The sequence below is a fragment of the Microtus ochrogaster genome, unplaced genomic scaffold (genome assembly GCF_000317375.1).
Source record: "Microtus ochrogaster isolate Prairie Vole_2 unplaced genomic scaffold, MicOch1.0 UNK1, whole genome shotgun sequence".
Taxonomy (NCBI): domain Eukaryota; kingdom Metazoa; phylum Chordata; class Mammalia; order Rodentia; family Cricetidae; genus Microtus; species Microtus ochrogaster.
The window spans coordinates 37290070-37302901 of NW_004949099.1; positions in this window are offsets into that span (position 1 = coordinate 37290070).

A 12832-nucleotide genomic window follows, 5' to 3' on the forward strand; every position below is an offset into this window, starting at 1 on the left:
ATTCCTAAATATATAAATACAACCTGCTCAGTCCAGATAAAGTTACCTGTTTACATATAATTTCAGAGATTGAATATTCAATTGGTATTAGATAGCCAATTTTAGGACTTTTCCTGGGGAAACAATTTCTGTAGTTCTTGGTATTCCTTAGCTGCCTGTAGATCTTTATCTAGAGGTGAGGCTCCATGAGATTTTCCCCCTCTCAAGTTAGCTTGTCTAGTGCTGTTGCCTTTGCTCAAGTCTTATTTAGGCAGCTATGCCAATGTTGCCATACTTCATGTGTGTAACTTCTTAAAACACAGAGAACAAGTGACCATGTGGTGTTTATCCCAACTGATATGTCCACATCACACAACCCCTGCAGCTGTGATTCAGGGATCACACCAAAAAGGGAGCAAAAAATCTGTGAGAGAAGAGCTAGGGGTTCAAGAAGTTTGTAATGAGAATCCATCTTCTGGAAACGTCAGAGCCACTTTTGGCTTTGATAGTAGATGTGAGGTCACAGCTCATTGTGGTTTGAATTTTCTTTTCCATGATGACCCATGTTCTTCCATTTAGCTCTTAACAATGTCTGTCTCCTTCCCTTCTGTGAGAAGTCAGGATTTAAGTCCTTGGCTTATTTTTTATCGGGCTATTTATTTTCTTGATATTGAGTTATTTTAGCACCTTATATATTTTGAGTATTATTAGACATGCATTTCACAAATAACTTTCCCAATCTGTATTTTGTGAATTTGCTCCATTATTTTTCTTTCTGTGCACTATCTTTGCAGTTTGATATTATCCCTTTACTTATTCTGTTTTTGTAGACTATGGTTTTAAAGTCACATTTTGTGTCTAGGGGGTGAAGAGATAGCTCATCAGTTAAGAGCAAGTACTGCTCTTGTAGAGGACCAGAGCTCAGTTCCCAGCACCCTCCTCACAACTGTCTGTAACTGCAGTTCCAGAGTATCCAATGCCTCTTCTGACCTTCATGGGCGGGCACACACACACACACACACACACACACACACACACACGTGCATATCCATGCATATACACACACATATACACATGATTTAAAATAAAATCTTTTTAAAGGAAATCTTTTGTTGTAGGAACTCCTTCAGTCAGTAGCCTTTAAGATACCAGCCCACTTGGGCATGGCCTCTTGTACTATAAATGCTGATGTAAAGCTCACATTCACTCTCTTCCAGGTGCTGGATTTGGTTCCTATTCCCCGTTCATGCAGAAGACTGATCTGTGAGTCTACCCTTAAATAAATAACCCTTTATTATACTCAATTCTGAGCTAGTGTGGGATTTCTTTTTAGTGCCTGTCTTCATTTGGTTCTCAACTCTACACCTACTGGGTGGTCCAGTCTAAAAGGCCCAAAAGGTCCTAGGCCAGAAGGTCTCCCACTCCTGCCTGCCTGGCTTGATTTCCCCTACTAAGTGGTTATTTGCAAAACTACACCACAGCGGAGCTAAGCACAGCGAAGTCTCCCACGCTTACCATGCTCACCCCACACTGCTGCTTTCCTGACCTCACTCAGTGACTTGAGCAGCTTCCAGTTTGTACTCCCTGATCATGAGCTCTGGGCTCCTTGCTCCTTGTATGGAATTGATTCAATTTCTTTTAATTTGTCAAGCAAAGCATATTTAACCAGGCACCAACAAGTGAAACCAAAGTGGTGCAGGACTGTTCTTGCTGCCACCAGTTGCATTTCTTTGCCACACAGCTGCAACTGAGACACCTGCTGGACAATTATTACATCTACAGCAATTTACCGAAATCTCATAACAAAGGTAACTGTTTGATTAATAAATAAATCAATAAACCTGAAAGTTATATAATGTCAGATAATAATACCATCCAGGAATTTAATAACATTTTTCCTGATACTATGAATTGTATTTTGCAAGGCTTATATGGTTTTTCTGATACATCCATTTACTGGATATTGGGAATCAGTTTTCTTTTTCCTATTACATCCTTAAGAAAATGGTTTGATAACAGAGCCAAGAATGAGGCACTTTTTTTTTTTATTTTCGAGACAGGGTTTCTCTGTAGTTTTTGGTGCCTGTCCTAGAACTAGCTCTTGTAGACCAGGCTGGCCTCGAACTCACAGAGATCCGCCTGCTTCTGCCTCCCGAGTGCTGGGATTAAAGGCGTGCGCCTCCACCACCTGGCAAATGAGGCACTTTTAGAAAGGTTACAGTCTTTACAAACTAATCATGAACAGATAGCTGACAGGATTAATACCATCAAAAATCAAGTTACCTGAAAAAATTAATATTATTGAAAAGGATAACATTAATTTGACAGACAAAATTCAATCAATGTCAAAGGGTACTGTAAAATTATCTGAAGGAATTCATACTGCTGAATTTGACAATCCAAATCTGTTAAAAAGTCATGATAGGTTATAGTATCTCTCCAGGAAGGCAATCTGCATGCTATCCAAATAATGTCCAAGGATGAGATGTTATCTTTAAAGGAAAAACTTTGCAGAATGAGGACCAAAGTCTGGGTGCCTCAATGAAATCATTAGAAATATATACAGGCGAAGATATTCAGGCTTACAAAAGACAGTAGTAAAAACGATTGAGGAAATTATTGTAGCTGATGAACAGAGAAAGAAGGTACAAGGACAGGATTTAACATCACCAGTAGCTGTTAGAGATGACTTACCCAGGGTTTTAGCTTCCTATCCTGTAATCTACTCTGAAAAAGCATCAAGTTCTAAAAGCCTAAAAGGATCCAAAGAAGGTAGATGGATACCTATAGGAATGCTATTTCTGAAAAGAGGCAAAAATTTTAGAACAACAGAGAAAAGCAAAAGGACTTGAGGCTTCCCAAGATCAAATTTCTAGCAAGGGCACATATTCTGACCCACAGGCTCATGCTCTTTACAATAAAAAAAAAAATCTTGTCTCTATGCCACAGAGCAGCTTTAAATGCTTGGGACAGAATTCAAGGACTAGGAAATCTAATTGAATCATATGTCAGGGTTAAACAGGGCTGGACAGAACCCTTTAGTGACTTTTTATAAAGACTAACTAAGGCTGTACAAATAGGAGTAACAGACCCAGAGGCTAGACAAGTACTTATTGAATCTCTGGCTTTTGAAAACGTGAACTTAGAATGCAAAAAGATACTTGGGCCTTTAAAGGTAAGATCAGCACCAATGGATGAATGAATCCTGCTTACAATGGATGTTGAGACATTTGACTATAATACTGAGGCTTGGGTAGGAGGAGCAATTTCCAAAGGTATGAGGAGACGTCAAAATGCCAGATGTTTTAATTGTGGTAGAATAGGACATCTGAGAAGGGATTGTAGACAAGGAATTCCTAGAAATAATATCTCTTCTGGGAATGGCAAGAATAGGGGGACTCAACCTTCAGGTGTATGTAGAAGGTGTGGCAAAGGCCAACATTGGGCCAATGAATGCAGATCAACAAAAGACAGACAAGGCAACCCGATACCATCAGGAAACTGATCTTCAGGTTGAATCACAATATCTGTCTCTGAGTTTTTATTATTTGTGCTACAATCATGACTGCCAACTTTCTTCCTTTTTTTCAGTTTTGTGTATGTGCACCTGTGCTGTGTGTTTGGTATATGTGTGATGTGTATGTGGTGTATGTGTGTGTGTGCACGAGCATAGCGTGTGTGTACATGTGTGTGCGGTGTGTTGTACATGTGTTTGGTGTGTGTATACAAGTATATATGTGTGTGTGTGTGTGTGTGTGTGTGTGTGTGTGTGTGTGTGTGTGCATGTTGTATACATGTATGTGGGGGGATATGTGTGTGTGCTGTGCCAGCACAGCAACTGTAGTTCTTCTGAGCAAGGGACATTGGGATTAGCACACAACACAACTACAGGTTCTGCAGACAAGCCTTTATTTCACTTTCTCACACAGTATATATAGCCCTCAGCAGGGGAGGCAGAGCCAGCAAAAGCAAGAGGTTCATCACCATAGGGGTAAACACTTTAGAAACATTGCTGAAAACAACAGATTGTTTTGTTCTTGTTTTTGCTCTTGTTTTCAGAACAACCAACCACAAGAGTGCAAAACAGATCAAGTGGGGGTGCGAAGGCCTGTCCTCTAGGGACCCAACATGTGCTGTGTGTGTATGGTATGTGTGTGTACATGTATGTGTATGGTGTGTGCATGTGTGCTGCTTTATGCATGCTCAGCAAACTTTCAACCACTAAGCTACATTTCCAGCTACTTTTGATATATAAAGTCTTTCATCTCTCCATATTATTTTTAGACTTTTTTTCATAAAAAAGCAACATTAGGTTCTCTTGTAAAGATACTGCATTGACTTTACTCTGAAAGTCACTTTGAGTAATGAGATACTTAAACAATGTGAACTCTTACCAGCACCCATGTGGGATGGCCACACATGCCTATAATTCCAGTCCTAGGAGATCTTCTTGCCTCCATGAGAAACTGCACACACATATGTGCATACATACATTCCCATAAATAAAGTAAATCATTTTTAAACATTCATTTTCAATGAATGTCATAGAAGTCATAAACATGAACCATTCAGCTATATGCTTATCTGGAGCCATCTTGATATTGTCAAAACTTTCATAAATAAACCAAGCTTCTGAGCAATTACTTTGATCACTTTAGCTAGGTTAATGTCACATGTTTGCTAATGAAACCAAATATGGTGACCCAATGTGTGTCTTACAAAATTACTTTTACTACAAGATGAAATTTATGGAGCAAAAATTCAAAACTGTAAAACAGGGAAGATAAAATGAAAACTCAAGACAGAACATCCTTCCCTTTGGTCTATGAGATTTTTTTTTCCTGGAAGATTCTTGTCCTCTGTTGTCCATATTCTAGCACAATAAGGAAATGAAAAGGCAAAAACAGTCTTGGCTTTTGGAATGACTTCTCCTTCTGGGTACAACTGAATCCGTATCTTTGTTGTCTCAATTCCAAATGAATAGATGTTTGGGCTCATGAGTGTACTTCCAGGACTCCAGAGCTATTTAATAATTGAAGATGAGTCCCATGTTGATAGTACCTCAAAACTCAAAAAAAATGCCTCATTTATGTTAAGGATTTGCCCTGGTTTTGCTATGCCGCCTGAGAAATGGAGAGTGTGGTTGAAATACATGCAACAACAGATCAGTATAAATACTACACAGTAATGATGAAAACAGGAAGAGATAGTTTAGAAATTTAAAAGTTCATGGTGTTCGTAGAAGCAACAGGGCCACAAGAAAGCTTGAATTCCAACAGGAGAGAAAATGGTTAGTAGCCAACAAAGAGAAGATGATGGTGCCGAGATGAGAAGTTTTGTGGGAACAAAGTCAGGAAGATGAGACACTCAGTGACCGCCCCTGAGGGGCTAGGAAGGCAGACAATGATTTGCATGTAAACATTATGCCTTTTAAATTTTTTCTTATTCTTATGTATATGGGTGTTGCACCTGCATGTATTGGTGAACCAACTTGCCTCCATTTAAGCTAAAAGTCATATTATAGAAAAGATAAATGAGGTTTATTCCTGTTTATAATTAAACCTCTGTTTCTCAGGGGTTGGGCTATGCCACCTATAACCTTAACTACAAATGATTCTGTACTGTGTGTTTCAGGAATTAACAATCATGCCTTTGTTTCAAAAAGTTGTAATCATGTTGCAACCCTACCTCTGTTTCAAAAGTTAGTTACCTGTCGTCATGACTACCTTGCTGTCTACTTGCATGCTGGCAGTTATGCCATTGTTTCAGAAGGTCTGTATGAGTAACTTGTGTTGTAAGAGCCTCCTTGTTTGTTCCTGGCTGCCCAGACTCAAAATAACCATTTAGAAACTGTATTAATTCAATCACTGCTTGGCCTATTAGCTCTAGCTTCTTGTTGGCTAGCTCTTACATCTTAATTTAGCCCATTTCTATTAATCTGTGTATTGCCACATGGCTGTGGCTTACTGGCAAGGTTCTGTCCAGCGTCTGTCTCTGGCAGGGTTACATGGCTTCTCCCTGACTCTGCCTTTTTCTCCCAGCATTCAGTTTAGTTTTCCCTGCCTAGCTCTATTCTGCTAAGCCACTGGCTGAAACAGCTTCTTCATTCATTAACCAATAAAACAACACATATACAGAAGGACTTCCCACACCAAACTTGTTATGCTTAAGTTCTACTCCTGTAACCCATTTTCACCTATTTGGCAACCCTCTACTCGGAGCTACAAAAACCTTACCTTCCTCACATCTTGCCAACCTTAGGAAACAAGCATAAATCTAAAAGCTTGTTTTAATTGATTTCTTGCTTTTATTAATTTGGTCATGATGACGTGAACTAGTAGTTTTTCTCCTACCTCCTTTGGGATTAACAGTATATCAGTGCACCACATGTGTGTCTGATGTCTAGGAGGTCACTGTGTCCCCTAGGACTGAAGTGACAGATAGTTGTAAGTCACTATGTGGTACTGGGAATTTAACTTTGGAGCTCTAGAAGAGTAATCAGTGTTCTTGTGTCTTTTAATAAACAGAATGTGGACATTTATAAAGACTAACTGATATATGTAGGGTTATATAATAAAGTCTTAAATTCAACTTAAATATAACAACAGCTAAACCCAAAAGGGGGTGAAATAGACACTTGGTGGGGAGAAGAACCCACTTTTCAACTCTAAGGTGTAAGATTGAATGAAGCTGTTCCCATTAAGAGACAACTGGGCACACATCTGGAATCATTAGTGACTTTAAACTTACAGTATATAAACAGTGGGAAAAGGGGTGGGACAGACTGTAGGGCAGGAGGAGGTTTTGCTGCCTGAACAGTGTTGAGGTTGTAGAAGGCATCTCACTAGTTCTCTTGGCACCGTCTCCATCTCACACCTAGTACAGAACTGACAGCAAACAACTTCATGTTTTCATTGTGACAGAGGACCAGCAAATTTACAGATGCGGAGCAGGTGTTCTGAGAGTTTTCAAGGGTTCCTTTTGGAGAACGACTTTCCATAGCTTGAGAGGTATGACTTAGTATTATCTAATAAGGTTAAATATCTTGCAAACATGTTTGCATGTCCCTCAAGTGCAAGCAAACTCCATGAAGAATAACTGTTTTTGCCTTTGAACACACTGTCAGCTTTTTATCCAATTAGAAAAGGTGCAAGAAAACTAGATAGGGTTCAACAAGATTGCAGTAACTATAGAGATTCCCACATGCTGCCACCTATACCTTGGTTAGTTCCATCTCCTTAAACTGCATTGCTCTTTTCTTTCCTGAAATTATCACTTCTTATCTGTGTTGGTGACAGATCTTGCTCATTTATCTTCTTATAGTTCATCTTGGGCTCTGACTACAGATGGGTTCCCAAAATGTCCTAGGGTAATTTGGGCAAGTCAAGGGCATCTTGGAATAATCAATGAGGTTTAATGCAACTAAATAATCTTCCACTGATAAGAAAATGCAAGAAAAAAAGAAGACCAGCTGAAGAGTTTTAGATGGTGATAGAAAGGGGGAAAATAGAGGGATAATTTCCCATTCTACCTTTGCTTTTCCATCTTTGGTTCTATAGGGAAAGTTTCCTGGGGGCTTGGGTATTTCTCTAGGCACCATGGCCATGGTAGTGATTATAGCAATGTCAGTTCTATTTCTGATGTAATAGAAAATCTAGTAATCAAATATGATGATGTAACAGAGTTGATAAAATAAAACATTTAGGATGCTCATTCTTAAAGAAGCATCTAGGTGAATTACATGTCCACCAAAGCAGCCAAACCTAGCAAAGTGGCATGATGCTCTGATCCTCCCTGCACAGCAAAGGCCGGGTTGCCCTGATTTCACTTTTGGGGCTTCTGCTTTCATTGTCAGGAATTAAGCACATTCAGTCTAACTTTAACTTCACCAAACCTATAAAATACAAATAAAAGACAATTGACATAGTTTTCTTACAATTAGTAGATTTCCCAGGGGCAGTGTTATTTTCAAATATCCCACTTATATTTACATTGAATTCCTGTAAAACGTATGTAAAAAAAAAAAAGGAAATTGCCTTTATGAATCCCTAAGAATTAATCTTCCCATTTGTTTCCAAAGGCAAAGGACACTGTCACTAAGACAAAAAGTCATCTTTATAAAACATGAATTTTCTCCAGCAAGTCCAGCTTCCTTGGAGTCCCCAAGTTATCCTTCAAATGCGTCCTCACTCAGTTTGCTTGTGTATTGCTTCTGACTTTTCTCTGTATTGGTGACAAATGAAAACAGTTAATTAGTTAAAAGAACATGTGGCATAGGGTTTCCTGAATGCAGAGCTGAGAACAGCCTACGAAGATGGAGAAGAGGGGGATGGCAATGGGGCTGCAGAAAAGTGGGTAGTTTTGGCAAACAACCTGGAACTCAATCAGCAGCATTCATTACCACAACCAATGCCAGGAATTGCTTTGCCTAAGTAATCAGTCACCACCTCTTGGCAGAACTGGGAAAAACACGGTGTTCATTCTTCTATTGCCAGACAAAACACCAGACCTGCTACACATCTCTCAGTAAGTAAGCAGATGAGGAAATAAAAGAACAAAGGAAGACGATAAAAATCACCAGGGACTGAGTAGGAGGAAGTGTGAACCAAAGACAGAGGAATAAGATATCCCTAAAAAGTTAAACTACCACAACCACAAAACCAGATCAAGGTGTGGTTTCCCCATCATCATTTCCTGGGCTCCATTCTCTCCTGAGGTGACCTGAAAAGCTGTCAGAAGAACATAAGTCTCTTCCAAGAAACTAAGTCCCCTGGATGGCACCAGACCCTCGCCCTTTATTCTTTCCCAGAGTGAGTCTCCTGACAGAAATGAAAATATTCTAAAGAGACATGGGTCTCTTTTGGCCCTCAGATTGTTGAAGCAATGGATCTAAAGAAATTGAAATTTCCATGGGAATCTCATACTAGGAGAAGAAAAGTCTGGAAACCTGGTGCTGGCCTAAGTAGGAACAGCGAGAGAGTTCAGCATTCTGACGCCCATCAGAGCCACCTGCTAGCCTGGGTCTGAGACCATGGGCTGTATAAGGAAGCAAGCTGAGAAAACCATTAAGAAGAAGCCAGTGGCCTCAGCTTTGGTTCTTCCTTCCAGGTTCCTGTCTCCATCTTGTTTCCTGACTTCCCTCAATGTTAGTTTATGACCTGGGAGTTGTAGATGAAATGCACCCTTTCCTCCCCCGTTTGCTTTTCATCATTGTGTTTATCACAGTAACAGAAATGTAAACTAAGACAGTAGAACTCAGCCTCTGGAGTGCAGAGAGAGGGGAAACAGGGAGTTCTTCCCTGGGATCTGCAGTTTTAAGATCAGCCAAGAATTTAAGGGCAAAAGCAAAAGGGGTGACGGGTGGGCGATATCCCCAAGCTACTACAGCGCCATATATGGGACCAACTGAATCACCGTCTCTCTTCCCAGTGAGATGGTTTCTATCAAAAAATCTAGCAAAACCTAACTGCTTCAAAAATGCTCTCTTTCCCCTTTTAGTATTTTATTTTAATTATTTCAATTTGTTATGAAATATTTATCTAACCAGTATCCATAAAGCAGTTCAAGTACCCTATGCCAGTTGCTAGGGGCACGCTTATAAGTGTGTCTCCCTCCTGACGTGACTCATAGAGCTTACTATAACCACAAAACTTGTAGAACGTGGAAGTCCTGCGCTGTTTTCATTCTCCCACCTCTTCTGAGGTTCACTGTACAAACCACATCCAATTACCATTTCTGTATTTTATGAACTTGCCAGAAGAACTTCATTTTTCAAAAATAAGTGCTTTATTGAAGTTACAAATCATTACACAGTAACCCATTCAAAATCTCAGCAATTGTCTAAGGCTTTCCATTGTCTGTTTATATTTTAAGATTGAAGTCATGGAAACAAAAACATTTGGAGTAAATGTTTTGGAACTTACTAATTTAAAGAAGTATCAATTGAATCTGAGTTAGTTCTGCAGTATGCAAGCAGTAGTATAGAACATAATATTTACTGGCATTTTAATGTGAAGATAACTGGCTGTTCTAGTTGTCATGCTAATTATGAGAAAACATGTCATTATTATTTCGAGCAGAACAAATTTATTCTCAGACTTTATTAATTCAAAGGAGACAGGTATTCAACCCATAAATAGCATACTTTTTCATCAATTCATACATAACAGTCCTTGAAACCGTTATTTAAGCTGAAAAGGAATAAAGAATCCAGGGAAGGCAGAGATAATAATTAGAACAGAATTGCTGTGGAATATTAATTTGAGGTATGTTACATTTGTTTATGCTGTGGAACATTTGTTTAATGACGTAAAGATGTGTTGCTTTTGTTTCTGCTGCATTTGTTTAACTCTGTGAAGCTGTGATTCTTTGCCTGTCTAAAACACCTGATGGTCTAATAAAGAGCTGAAAGGCCAATAGCAAGGCAGGAGAGATGAGAGGTGGGATCATCAGGCAGAGAGAATAAATGAAGGAGAATTCTGGAAGGAGGAAGGAGCAAGACAGAACAAGGAGAGGAGAGAGTCAGGGGCCAGCCACCCAGCTACACAGCCAGACACAGAGTAAAAAGTAAACAAAAGGTATACAGAAACAGAATGTCCAGAGGCAAAAGGCAGACAGGATAATTTAAGACAAGCTGGCTAGAATAAGTCACACTAAGGCCAGGATAAATAGTAAGAATAAGATCTGCATGTGTGCTTATTTGGGAGCTGGGTGGTAGGCCCCCAAAGACCAAAGAGTAAAGAGCCAAAAAGAGTAAAAGAGAAACAACAACACAGAATGTATCTTTTGTTTGGAATATTATACCTCTGTTACTTTCTGACTTCTGAGAAACGTGGCATGGCTGTGCAAAATTTTCAAATTAGAGTTGGCAGCATAAGAGTATATGGGAACAGTTACTAACAGTTACTCCAAACATCTTAACATTGTGTCTCAAAATTTCAAATCTAGAAGTACAATCTTATTTGAAAACAAGAAAGTAATAGCAAGGACTTAAACTGTATCATTCTGTGGAATACAAGCTTTGCTCGACTCTAAGCGCCAAACCTTATTAACAGTGTTAGCGGGAAGTCCTTGCAGCAGGCAGTCTCTGTTGCTATGATAGAGCACATGGGCAAGGGCAACTGACAGAAGAAAGGGTTTATTTGGACTTTGAGTTCCAGAGAGTCTGTGAAGCAAGAACACACAAAAGTCTAAAAACCAATTTAATAAGGGGTACAATGAAAAGACAAACTCACAGATACAGAATAAATCAGACCCCGCTGCTGATGCAGCTGTCTTCCTCCAGGGATTCTGTCCAAAGATGAAGGGCACCATCGCAAGCCGTCTCTCCACTGCCTGCTCTTCTTAAAGGTCAGTAACTCTCTGAACTAAGCACAGTTAGAATTCCCACTTTTAGTAACTGAAATAAATGCAAGACTCAGAAAAAGAGTTTGGTGAAGCCCTCCAGGCTTATCAATGAAGAACCTAGACTCAATGTTTTTCTTTGGTTTCACCTTCTTATTTAGCTTCTCTAGGATCATGAATTATAGGCATCCTCCTGAATAATAACCTTCATCAGGCGATGAAAGGAGACAGAGACAGAGACCCACATTGGAGCACCGGACTGAAATCTCAAGGTCCAAATCAGGAGCAGAAGGAGAGAGAGCACGAGCAAGGAACTCAGGACCGTGAAGGTTGCACCCACACACTGAGACAATGGGGATGTTCTATTGGGAACTCACCAAGGCCAGCTGGCCTGGGTCTGAAAAAGCATGGGATAAAACCAGACTTGCTGAACATAGCAGACAATGAGGACTACTGAGAACTCAAGAACAATGGCAATGGGTTTTTGATCCTACTGCACGTACTGGCTTTGTGGGAGCCTAGGCAGTTTGGATGCTCACCTTATGAGACCTGGATGGAGGTGGGTGGTCCTTGGACTTCCCACAGGGCAGGGAAACCTGATTGCTCTTTGGGCTGACGAGGGAGGAGGACTTGATTGGGGGGAGGGGGAGGGAAATGGGAGGCGGTGGCAGGGAGGACGCAGAAATCTTAAATAAATAAATAAATAAATAAACTAGACTCAAATGAAGACAAGTTGTCTTATTTAGGGTTTCCATTGCTGTAAAGAGACACCATGACTACGGCAAACTCTTATAAAGGAAAAAATATTTAATTGGGGTGTTTCTGTTTCCAGTTCAGTCCAGCATCATCATGGCACAACATGGTAGCATACAGGCAGACATGGTGCTGGAATTCTTACATCTCGATCAGAAGGAAACAGGAAGTGATCTGAGACACTTGGTGTGGCTTGCGCATATATGAGGCCTCAAAGCCACCTCCACAGTGACACACTTCCTACAACAAGGCCATAGCCACTCCAACAAAGCCACACCTCTTAATAATGTCACTCCTTGGGGCGGGGGGCATTTTCTTTCAAACCACCACATTGAATAATTAGTAAAGTATGCTAAATGCCATATTACAATCTAAATCAACAATGACCACTGATGGGAGACACATGGCCTAGGAAATCCTGTGTTGTACACATATATCCATTCCCTTCCTTATTAGCAAGATTATTTTAGTATACCATCTCCTATGCTATTCTAGCAAGAGGTAATCTTTTTAGCTAAGTATGTGCATTCTCTCTATACCTCACATTCATCACAACTGTCATCAAGTGACTGTTGTCACCAGTGAAGAGTTAGGGTGTGGGCCACTTCCCAGCACATGCATGTTCTTTCCCTGGAACAGGTACACATGATTGACAAGAGGATGAGCAGAAGATCCAGGTGACATGATGGCTATTCTTGTCTGTCTGCTTGCCTATATCTGGGATTATCTAAAACCCAAAAATGGCTGGGCACACCTG